The sequence below is a fragment of the Bombina bombina genome, chromosome 3 (assembly GCF_027579735.1).
Source record: "Bombina bombina isolate aBomBom1 chromosome 3, aBomBom1.pri, whole genome shotgun sequence".
NCBI lineage: Eukaryota > Metazoa > Chordata > Amphibia > Anura > Bombinatoridae > Bombina > Bombina bombina.
Window position 1 is genome coordinate 232,055,142 of NC_069501.1, and position 12,067 is coordinate 232,067,208.

Consider the following 12,067-nt stretch of genomic DNA (forward strand, 5'->3'; position numbering starts at 1 on the left):
AGCAGGTAAAATAGCTAATTGGGAACAAATTAAAGGGGAGAAAATGTAGAAATAGATCCCTGTTCTTCCCCATGTTCCACTTAAGCACTGCCCGAAGTCTCTATAGCACGTCTCTTCCATGAACTTCAACTGTCTCTCCTACGGCCCTCTACTGCGTGCCTCTCATCCTTACACTAAACCAGTTTTAAATTTGCCTTCCCTTTTACCATTTTGTGCCTTCTCCATCCCATTTTAGATATGCATTCAGGGGTTTTATAAATTAATATAACACTTAGAAGCTTACTGGTATATTAATATCTATGGGGCCATGCAAATAATTTATATAAATGTATACAGCGTAATCCACACAGTTAGGAGAGTTCTGACTCTGGAATTATCAGTGTCTGACACAACCCACTCTATTATTATACCATAATGTTCACTAAAGTTTATTTTATGCCTCATATCCCTCTGGATTGAGCCAGTAAACATCCTAATAAGTCTCCAATGATATGACATGGACTGATCTCATGATTAAGATAGAGCATGTGATTTTAAATAACTTTCCAATTTACTTATATGATCTAATTTGTTTTGTTCTTTTGATATCCTTTGTTGAAAAGGATACCTAGGTAGTCTCTGGAGCTGCTGATTGGTGGCTGCACCTATATACCTTATGTTATTGGCTCACTCAATGCATTCAGCTAGCGCTCTTTAATGCATTGATGCTTCTTCAAAAAAGGATACTTTGAGAATGAAGTAAATTAGATAATATAAGTAAATCGGTAAGTTTAAAAAAAAAAAAAAAAAAAAAAAAAAATGTATTCTCTATCTGAATCATGAAAGAAAAAAAAAATGTGTTTCATGTCCCTTAAACCTTACCATTTTCCCTTTATTTCATGATTCAAATAAGTGAAAATCTAAGTACACCATATGATTCAATAGCCTTTAGCAGCAATAACTTGAAGTAATTGTTTTCTGTATGACTTTATCAGTCTCTCACATTGTTGGGGAGGAAATTTGGCCCACTCTTCTTTATGTTGCTTCAGTTTATTGAGGTTTGCAGGCATTTGTTTATGCACAGCTCTATTAAAGGTACCGCCACAGGAATTCAATCAGGTTGAGGTCTGGACTTTGACTGGGCCATTGCAACACCTTGATTCTTTTCTTTTTCAGCCATTCTGTTGTAGATTTGCCGGTATGCTTGGGATCATTTTTCTGTTGCATGACCCAATTTCGGCTAAGCTTTAGCTGTCGGACAGATGGCCACACATTTGACTCTAGAATACTTTGGTATACAGAGGAGTTCATGGTAGGCTCAATGACTGCAAGGTGCTCAGGTCCTGTGCATCAAAAACAGGCCCAAATCATAAATCATCACCCCTCCACCACCGTGCTTGACAGTTGGTATGAGGTGTTTGTATTGATATGCTGTTGTTAGGGGTTAATGTGAACCTGACTAGAGCCATCTTGTTCTTCGCATCCATCTTGTAATGATTGGCATCCATTTGGTAATGATTAGACTTTATTATAATGGGTTATTCTGTAGTCGAGAAATATATGCTTTTCTTTTTATTCTGCAAAGCTAGCTAACCTTGTAGATGTCCCTGGCATTATGCAGAGGAGAATATTTTATCAATAAGATGGTCCAACGACCTTGTTGTCTTTGCAGATGCATGGTTTATTATGACTAGATAATGTTGTTCAGATATTGTTTATGAGCTAGTGAATTTCCAGATTCACACTTTGTTTAACTCTGTATAACTGTGTAAAATGACGCGGTCATAACGTGTCATCCCCTTAACCCTATATGCTGTTACTGAAGTCTATAAGACATGCTTGCACTATTCAATAAACATGAATAGCTTTAGATAATTTGCTGCGTGGTCTGAATCTGTTCTAAGGATGTCCTTATCAGATAATCTACATCTGCTTCAGGTGGTACAGTGGGCCCGCGGCTTCAGCCTGACCTGACACTCCCCCCCTGGGAATAACGCCTAACAGCTGTGTTCGGTTTATGGCAAATGTGGTCCTGTGCATTATTGCCAAACATCTCCACTTTAGTCTTGTCTGTCCAAAGGACATTGTTCCAGAAGTCTTGTGGTTTGTTTGGATGCAACTTTGCAAACCTAAGCCATGCTGCCATGTTCTTTTTAGAAAGAAGAGGCTTCTACTGGCAACCCTTCCATACAAACTATTCTTGTTCATACATTTTCTAATTGTACTGTCATCAACTTTAACATGCCAACTGAGGCCTGTAGAGTCTGATATGTAACTTAGGTTTTTTGCAATTTTTCTGAGCATTGCACGGTCGGACCTTGGGGTGTATTTGCTGGGACATCCATTCCTGGGAAGATTGGCAACTGTCTTGATTGTTTTCCACTTGTGAATAATCTTTCTCACTGTAGAATGATGGACTTTAAATTGTTTGGAAATGGCCTTATGACCCTTCCCAGATTCATGGGCAGCTGATGTCTTTCCTCCTTGGCATTGTGTTAACAGACGTCTGAATGCTCCAGACCAGCAAACTGCTAAAACTTCAGCTTTTGGTGGTCACACTTGCTGATCAATTAATCAAGGCATTTGATTAGCAGCACCTGACTGCTACTTAGTCTCTTAATTCCTATGGAAGCAGTAAGGGAGTACTTAGTTTTTCACACATGGCTTCTCCATTTTGGCTTTATTTTTGTTAAATAAATGATGACAAGTATAATATAATATGTCATGTGTTTTTGTTCATCTGAGGTTGTATGTACCTAATCTTAAAACCTGCTAAGGACCAGATAATTGTTGTTATGTCCTGATACGTAAAACCATAGAATTCAAAGAGGGTGTACTTTATTTTTAACATGATTGTAAATAAGCCTATGAAACAAAATATTATTTAATAAGAAAATAAAACAGAAAAATAACTTTAGACAAACTAGTACATGAATCTTCTCAGAGGAATTTTATCTTTCAAATAGTTTGTCTTTTCAAATATAGAATTTTAATAGCTTTATATATAAAAAAAATAATACATTAAAGCATGTTTCGAAAGGGTTTTATTTTTTTAAACTGTGCTGTTATAATCTGAATTATTTTGACGTATAAGACCCTAACAGTAGGGCAGTCTGGTGAAGCCCATGGACTTTGTTACAAGAGGCCGTGCCACCTTATTGAGAGTAAAAGGGATATGAAACCCACATTTTTTTTTATGATTCAGATAGAGCATGCAATTTTAAGCAACTTTCTAATTTACTCCTATTATTTTTTCTTCGTTCTCTTGGTACCTTTATTTAAAAAGGCAGGAATGTAAGCTTAGGAGCCGGCCCATATTTGGTTCAGCACCTGGAGAGCGCTTGCTGACTGGAGGCTACATGAAAGGAAAAAAATTGGATTTCATATCCCTTTAAGAATGCTAAGTTAAAGTGAAGGTAAAGTTTTTACTTCCAGAAGACAGCACTGCATTTGTTAATATTAATATAATACAATTGCATAGTTTATTTCTCTATTACATAGCTATTTTTAAAAATATAAATCTTTATAAATTCCTACCGTTTCGCAGCGGACTCCTCCCAAACCCTATTTCTGTGTTTTAGGTTAGTGACGTATAGAGTAGTCCCACCCGCTCTCTACGTCTCTCAAAAGCGTGTTCCTGATGCAGCTTTTAACAGCGCATGCGCTAACACCCGATTTATAGACATAAACTATTATGCTTAAAAATAGTAGCGGCTATTCAGATATAAAGTTGTGTTAGATGTATTACCCATTAATAAAATGTATGTTAGAATTTTATGGTCAAATCTATGTATCTGTTGAAAACTAAATTGTTACTATTTAGCAAACATGATGAAACAATTTGTTTCTATTCGATTGTAATAACCATTCCTTATTATAGTATTGAAATTCAATACACAATACTTGTATAACGGTAAATAATATTATTTATAGTTTGATACAGAGATTATGTTTAAAAAATCACGATCGTGAGCATGTGAGGAAGTGACTTGTAATCAGCTGCTTGCAAAGTGAAAAGATGCGCTTGTCCGTATAATTTATACAATGCAGATGACGTATTGGATTCAGACCTGTAAATAAAACGCATGCGCAACACGGGAGCGCACGCAGTGTTGAATGTTATGAAAAAATTTGTTGCGCACGCGCTTTTTAACGAATAGGCGGATGACGTGCAGTGATGGACACCTAACGGCCTAAATTTCAATAGGACAAGCTAAAAACGTGACCACAATAAAAAAAAAAACGGGTTGAATAAATGAGGTTAGTAAATTGCCAGAAAAATGTTGATAACTCGATTTAAAGCAATAATTAACAAAAATGATGAATGAGACCTATGTTATTTTTACCACATAAATGGAATTCTGGATACAGACTATCGTAACTTTACTTTCACTTTAAACTTGTTACAGTTTTGCTAAACAAAAATAAACAGTTTTAGATAGAAAATACTGGATGTCTGGGTCACCAGTGAATACTGGATGTCTGGGTCACCAGTGTAAAACATGCTATTTCATGGCTTAGTGGGTGAACGAATAGTAAGCGGAGAGCTGACAGTTGGCTAGCTCAATCAAATGAACCTATGTAGACAGAAAGACTGCAATCACATTCAGCCTAGTAATGGGTCTAATATCTACAATAATACTACTGTGGTTTATTACCAACATTTATAATCAAAGAAAATGATACATTTCAGTTAAAGGTTAGTGCATACAACAATGTACTTTTGTTCTCATCTAAGTTCCCAGACCTCTTGAAACTAATCTATTAACCCCAGGTTAAAGGGATAGTCTAATCAAAAATTAAATTAAATGTAGCCACCAATCAGCAAGTGCTACCCAGGGTCTGAACCAAAAATAGGCTGGCTCCTAAGGTTATACATCTCAGCCTTTTTAAATAAAGATACCAAGTGAACAAAGAAAAACTGATAATAGGAGTAAATTAGAAAGTTACTTAAAATTGCATGCGCTATCTGAATCATGAAAGAAAAAAATTGTGTTTCATATCCCTTTAAGGACCGGTACTATAAAGAGTGTAGGTTAATATGTAGAGTGATAGACATTAACCTAATGAACCAATCAAGATTAATGACACATTAATGTACATTTACTGTTTTAATGATCAAAGCATAAAATGTCCTAAACATATAAGATGCCCTGGATGACTACTGATCACCACGGATTTATTAAAGAATCATGAATATAACTACTTATTTCTTCCTAATATGCCTGCATTCAAGAACCTCTGCAGATGTTCCATAATACCACTGTCTTCCCTTTAACAAAATACCCCTTCCAGTCCAATTCCTATCCCCATCCTGTGCCTAACAGATCCTTACCCTGCAGCCCCACTTTCTCTTTCCTTGAGTAATATTTGGGATCCACAATTTTTATTTATCATAGTAGAAATCCCCATGTGTGAGAATATATTAGGGTCAGTGTGAGACATCTGCCGTTTAAATATATATAGGTACAATGAGAGATGGTTTTTAACCCATTGTGGAGTTGTGTTAAAACGTCAATTTATGACAAGAATGCTGATATTAAGGTTAGTATTTTTACTATAAAAAAGAAATACATCTAACACATTCCAAACATTCCTTATTACCATATATGTATAGTACAGCTATTAATAAAAACAAACAAACAAAAAAGAAGTATGTTATAGCTTGACTACTGTTTTGAAACTGTCTGATATCTTGCCTTCAATTTGTGAACTGATAATCTGACTTCAGTGAATTCCTACTCAACAGCACCTTGTCTCTCTGACACCTGGCCCTCCAAAACCAGCTCCCTCATCTGTTCTTCCAACACTTTGTTCATCTTATCTAATTGCCCTGTCCTACTAAACAACACCCTATTCCTCGTTTAAATCTGTGTACTGCAGCCTATCCTAAAACATCACCTCCCTGAATTCAGGCCCCCGGCCTGATATTAGAAAAACGCCCCTAATAAAAAATGTTTATCTAAGCTCCTGTCCTACAGTACCAGGTCCGTACCTTGTGCAGCTGTCAAATATTTGCTGTCATGTCCCATTAAAACCCAGTAGCCCCCACTGTACTTGTAGCCATCCCTGCAATAAGCTTCCCACATGCCTGGTATAGTAGCTAGCCTTCCTTGCTTTCTACACGTCTGGTATAGTAGCTAGGCTTCCTTGGTCTCCACACGTCTGGTATAGTAGCTAGGCTTCCTTGCTCTCCACACGCCTGGTATTGTAGCTAGCCTTCCTTGCTCTCCACACGCCTGGTATTGCAGCTAGCCTTCCTTGCTCTCTACACGCCTGGTATTGTAGCTAGCCTTCCTTGCTTCCACACTCCTGGTATTGTAGCTAGCCTTCCTTGCTCTCCACACGCCTGGTATTGTAGCTAGCCTTCCTTGCTCTCCACACGCCTGGTATTGTAGCTAGCCTTCCTTGCTCTCCACACGCCTGGTATTGTAGCTAGCCTTCCTTGCTCTCCACACGCCTGGTATTGTAGCTAGCCTTCCTTGCTCTCCACGTGTCTGGTATTGTAGCTAGCCTTCCTTGCTCTCCACACGCCTGGTATTGTAGCTAGCCTTCCTTGCTCTCCACGTGTCTGGTATTGTAGCTAGCCTTCCTTGCTCTCCACATGCCTGGTATTGTAGATAGCCCGACAATAAGCACCCCACATGCTTGGTATTGTAGCTAGCCAACCTTTCTCTCCACACACCTGGTATTGCAGATGGCCTTCCTTGCTCCCCACACGCCTGGTATTGTAGCTAGCCCTACAATAAGCACCCCACATGCCTGGTATTGTAGCTAGCCCTACAATAAGCACCCCACATGCCTGGTATTGTAGCTAGCCCTACAATAAGCACCCCACATGCCTGGTATTGTAGCTAGCCCTACAATACGCACCCCACATGCCTGGTATTATAGCTAGCCCTACAATAAGCACCCCACATGCCTGGTATTGTAGCTAGCCTTCTTTGCTCTCCACACGGCTGGTATTGTAGCTAGCTTTCCTTGCTCTCCACACGCCTGGTATTGTAGCTAGCCTTCCTTGCTCTCCACGTGTCTGGTATTGTAGCTAGCCTTCCTTGCTCTCCACATGCCTGGTATTGTAGATAGCCCGACAATAAGCACCCCACATGCTTGGTATTGTAGCTAGCCAACCTTTCTCTCCACACACCTGGTATTGCAGCTGGCCTTCCTTGCTCCCCACACGCCTGGTATTGTAGCTAGCCCTACAATAAGCACCCCACATGCCTGGTATTGTAGCTGGCCCTACAATAAGCACCCCACATGCCTGGTATTGTAGCTAGCCTTCTTTGCTCTCCACACGGCTGGTATTGTAGCTATCTTTCCTTGCTCTCCACACGGCTAGTATTGTAGCTAGCTTTCCTTGCTCTCCACACGGCTGGTATTGTAGCTAGCTTTCCCTGCTCTCCACACGGCTGGTATTGTAGCTAGCTTTCCTTGCTCTCCACACGGCTGGTATTGTAGCTAGCTTTCCTTGCTCTCCACACAGCTGGTATTGTAGCTAGCTTTCCTTGCTCTCCACACGGCTGGTATTGTAGCTAGCTTTCCTTGCTCTCCACACGGCTGGTATTGTAGCTAGCTTTCCTTGCTCTCCACACGGCTGGTATTGTAGCTAGCTTTCCTTGCACTCCACACGGCTGGTATTGTAGCTAGCTTTCCTTGCTCTCCACACGGCTGGTATTGTAGCTAGCTTTCCTTGCTCTCCACATGGCTGGTATTGTAGCTAGCTTTCCTTGCTCTCCAAATGGCTGGTATTGAAGGTAGCCTTTCTTGCTCTCCACATGGCTGGTATTGAAGCTAGCCTTTCTTGCTCTCCACATGGCTGGTATTGAAGCTAGCCTTTCTTGCTCTCCACATGGCTGGTATTGTAGTTAGCCTTCCTTGCTCTCCACACACCTGGTATTGGAGCTCGCTTTCCTTGCCCTCCACACACCTGGTATTGGAGCTCCCTTTCCTTGCCCTCCACACGTCTGGTATTGTTGCTAGCCTTCATTGCTCTCCACACCCCTGGTATTGTAGCTACCCTTCCTTGCTCTCCACATCCCTGGTATTGTAGCTAGCCTTACTTGCTCTCCACTCTTCTGGTATTGTAGCTAGCCTTCCTTGCTCTGCATACGCTTTTTATTTTAGCTAGCCTTCCTTGCTCTCAACAAGCATGATATTGTAGCTAGCCTTCCTTGCTCTCAACAAGCATGATATTGTAGCTAGCCTTCCTTGCTCTCAACAAGCATGATATTGTAGCTATCCTTCCTTGCTCTCAACAAGCATGATATTGTAGCTAGCCTTCCATGCTCTTCACATGCCTGGTATTGTAGCTAGCCTTCCTTGCTCTTTACGTGCATGGTATTGTAGCTAGCCTTCCTTGCTCTCCACACACCTGGTATTGTAGCTAGCCTTCCTTGCTCTCCACCCACACCTGGTATTGTAGCTAGCCTTTATTGCTCTCCACATGCCTGGTATTGTAGCTTGCCTTCCTTGCTCTCCACACACGCCTTGTATTGTAGCTAGCCTTCATTGCTCTCCCCACTCCTGGTATTGTAGCTAGCTTTCCTTGCTCTCCACACGGCTGGTATTGTAGCTAGCCTTCCTTGCTCTCCACACGGCTGGTATTGTAGCTATACTTCCTTGCTCTGCACATGCCTAATATTGTAGCTAGCCTTCCTTGCTCTCCACATGCCTGGTATTGTAGCTAGCCTTCCTTGCTCTGCATATGCCTTTTATTTTAGCTAGCCTGCTCTCCACAAGCATGATATTGTAGCTAGCCTTCGTTGCTCTCCACACCGCTGGAATTGCAGCTAGCCTTCCTTGCTCTCCACAAACATGATATTGTAGCTAGCCTTCCTTGCTCTCCAAACGTCTGGTATTGTAGCTAGCCTTCCATGCTCTTCACACGCCTAGTATTGTAGCTAGCCTTCCGAACTCCCCACACGCCTGATATTTTAGCTAGCCTTCATTGCTCTCTACACGCCTGATAATGAAACTGGCCTTCCTTGCTCTCCACACGCCTGGTATTGTAGTTAGCCTTCCTTGCTCTCCACACACCTGGTATTGGAGCTCGCTTTCCTTGCCCTCCACACACCTGGTATTGGAGCTTGCTTTCCTTGCCCTCCACACGTCTGGTATTGTTGCTAGCCTTCATTGCTCTCCACACCCCTGGTATTGTAGCTACCCTTCCTTGCTCTCCACACCCCTGGTATTGTAGCTAGCCTTACTTGCTCTCCACACTTCTGGTATTGTAGCTAGCCTTCCTTGCTCTGCATACGCTTTTTATTTTAGCTAGCCTTCCTTGCTCTCAACAAGCATGATATTGTAGCTAGCCTTCCTTGCTCTCAACAAGCATGATATTGTAGCTAGCCTCCCTTGCTCTCAACAAGCATGATATTGTAGCTATCCTTCCTTGCTCTCAACAAGCATGATATTGTAGCTATCCTTCCTTGCTCTCAACAAGCATGATATTGTAGCTATCCTTCCTTGCTCTCAACAAGCATGATATTGTAGCTAGCCTTCCTTGCTCTCCACATGCCTGGTATTGTAGCTAGCCTTCCTTGCTCTCAACAAGCATGATATTGTAGCTAGCCTTCCATGCTCTTCACATGCCTGGTATTGTAGCTAGCCTTCCTTGCTCTTTACATGCATGGTATTGTAGCTAGCCTTCCTTGCTCTTTACGTGCATGGTATTGTAGCTAGCCTTCCTTGCTCTCCACACACTTGGTATACAGGGAGTGCAGAATTATTAGGCAAGTTGTATTTTTGAGGATTAATTTTATTATTGAAAAACAACCATATTCTCAATGAACCCAAAAAACTCATTAATATCAAAGCTGAATAATTTTGGAAGTAGTTTTTAGTTTGTTTTTAGTTATAGCTATTTTAGGGGGATATCTGTGTGTGCAGGTGACTATTACTGTGCGTAATTATTAGGCAACTTAACAAAAACCAAATATATACCCATTTCAATTATTTATTTTTACCAGTGAAACCAATATAACATCTCAACATTCACAAATATACATTTCTGACATTCAAAAACAAATCAGTGACCAATATAGCCACCTTTCTTTGCAAGGACACTCAAAAGCCTGCCATCCATGGATTCTGTCAGTGTTTTGATCTGTTCACCATCAACATTGCGTGCAGCAGCAACCACAGCCTCCCAGACACTGTTCAGAGAGGTGTACTGTTTTCCCTCCTTGTAAATCTCACATTTGATGATGGACCACAGGTTCTCAATGGGGTTCAGATCAGGTGAACAAGGAGGCCATGTCATTAGATTTTCTTCTTTTATACCCTTTCTTGCCAGCCACGCTGTGGAGTACTTGGACGCGTGTGATGGAGCATTGTCCTGCATGAAAATCATGTTTTTCTTGAAGGATGCAGACTTCTTCCTGTACCACTGCTTGAAGAAGGTGTCTTCCAGAAACTGGCAGTAGGACTGGGAGTTGAGCTTGACTCCATCCTCAACCCGAAAAGGTCCCACAAGCTCATCTTTGATGATACCAGCCCAAACCAGTACTCCACCTCCACCTTGCTGGCGTCTGAGTCGGACTGGAGCTCTCTGCCCTTTACCAATCCAGCCACGGGCCCATCCATCTGGCCCATCAAGACTCACTCTCATTTCATCAGTCCATAAAACCTTAGAAAAATCAGTCTTGAGATATTTCTTGGTCCAGTCTTGACGTTTCAGCTTGTGTGTCTTGTTCAGTGGTGGTCGTCTTTCAGCCTTTCTTACCTTGGCCATGTCTCTGAGTATTGCACACCTTGTGCTTTTGGGCACTCCAGTGATGTTGCAGCTCTGAAATATGGCCAAACTGGTGGCAAGTGGCATCTTGGCAGCTGCACGCTTGACTTTTCTCAGTTCATGGGCAGTTATTTTGCGCCTTGGTTTTTCCACACGCTTCTTGCGACCCTGTTGACTATTTTGAATGAAACGCTTGATTGTTCGATGATCACGCTTCAGAAGCTTTGCAATTTTACGAGTGCTGCATCCCTCTGCAAGATATCTCACTATTTTTGACTTTTCTGAGCCTGTCAAGTCCTTCTTTTGACCCATTTTGCCAAAGGAAAGGAAGTTGCCTAATAATTATGCACACCTGATATAGGGTGTTGATGTCATTAGACCACACCCCTTCTCATTACAGAGATGCACATCACCTAATATGCTTAATTGGTAGTAGGCTTTCAAGCCTATACAGCTTGGAGTAAGACAACATGCATAAAGAGGATGATGTGGTCAAAATACTCATTTGCCTAATAATTCTGCACTCCCTGTAGTAGCTAGCCTTCCTTGCTCTCCACACGCCCGGTATTGTAGCTATCCTTCCTTGCTCCACACAAGCCTAATATTGTAGCTAGCCTTCCTTGCTCTCCACCCACACCTGGTATTGTAGCTAGCCTTACTTGCTCTCCACACTCCTGGTATTGTTGCTAGCCTTCCTTGCTCTCCACACTTCTGGTATTGTAGCTAGCCTTACTTGCTCTGCATATGCCTTTTATTTTAGCTAGCCTTCCTTGCTCTCCACAAGCATGATATTGTAGCTAGCCTTCTTTGCTCTCCACACGGCTGGCATTGCAGCTAGCCTTCCTTGCTCTCCACAAACATGATATTGTAGCTAGCCTTCCTTGCTCTCCAAACGTCTGGTATTGTAGCTAGCCTTCCATGCTCTTCACACGCCTGGTATTGTAGCTAGCCTTCCTAGCTCCCCACACGCCTGGTATTTTAGCTAGCCTTCATTGCTCTCAACAAGCATGATATTGTAGCTAGCCTTCCTTGCTCTCAACAAGCATGATATTGTAGCTATCCTTCCTTGCTCTCAACAAGCATGATATTGTAGCTAGCCTTCCTTGCTCTCCACATGCCTGGTATTGTAGCTAGCCTTCCTTGCTCTCAACAAGCATGATATTGTAGCTAGCCTTCCATGCTCTTCACATGCCTGGTATTGTAGCTAGCCTTCCTTGCTCTTTACGTGCATGGTATTGTAGCTAGCCTTCCTTGCTCTTTACGTGCATGGTATTGTAGCTAGCCTTCCTTGCTCTTTACGTGCATGGTATTGTAGCTAGCCTTCCTTGCTCTCCACACACTTGGTATAGTAGC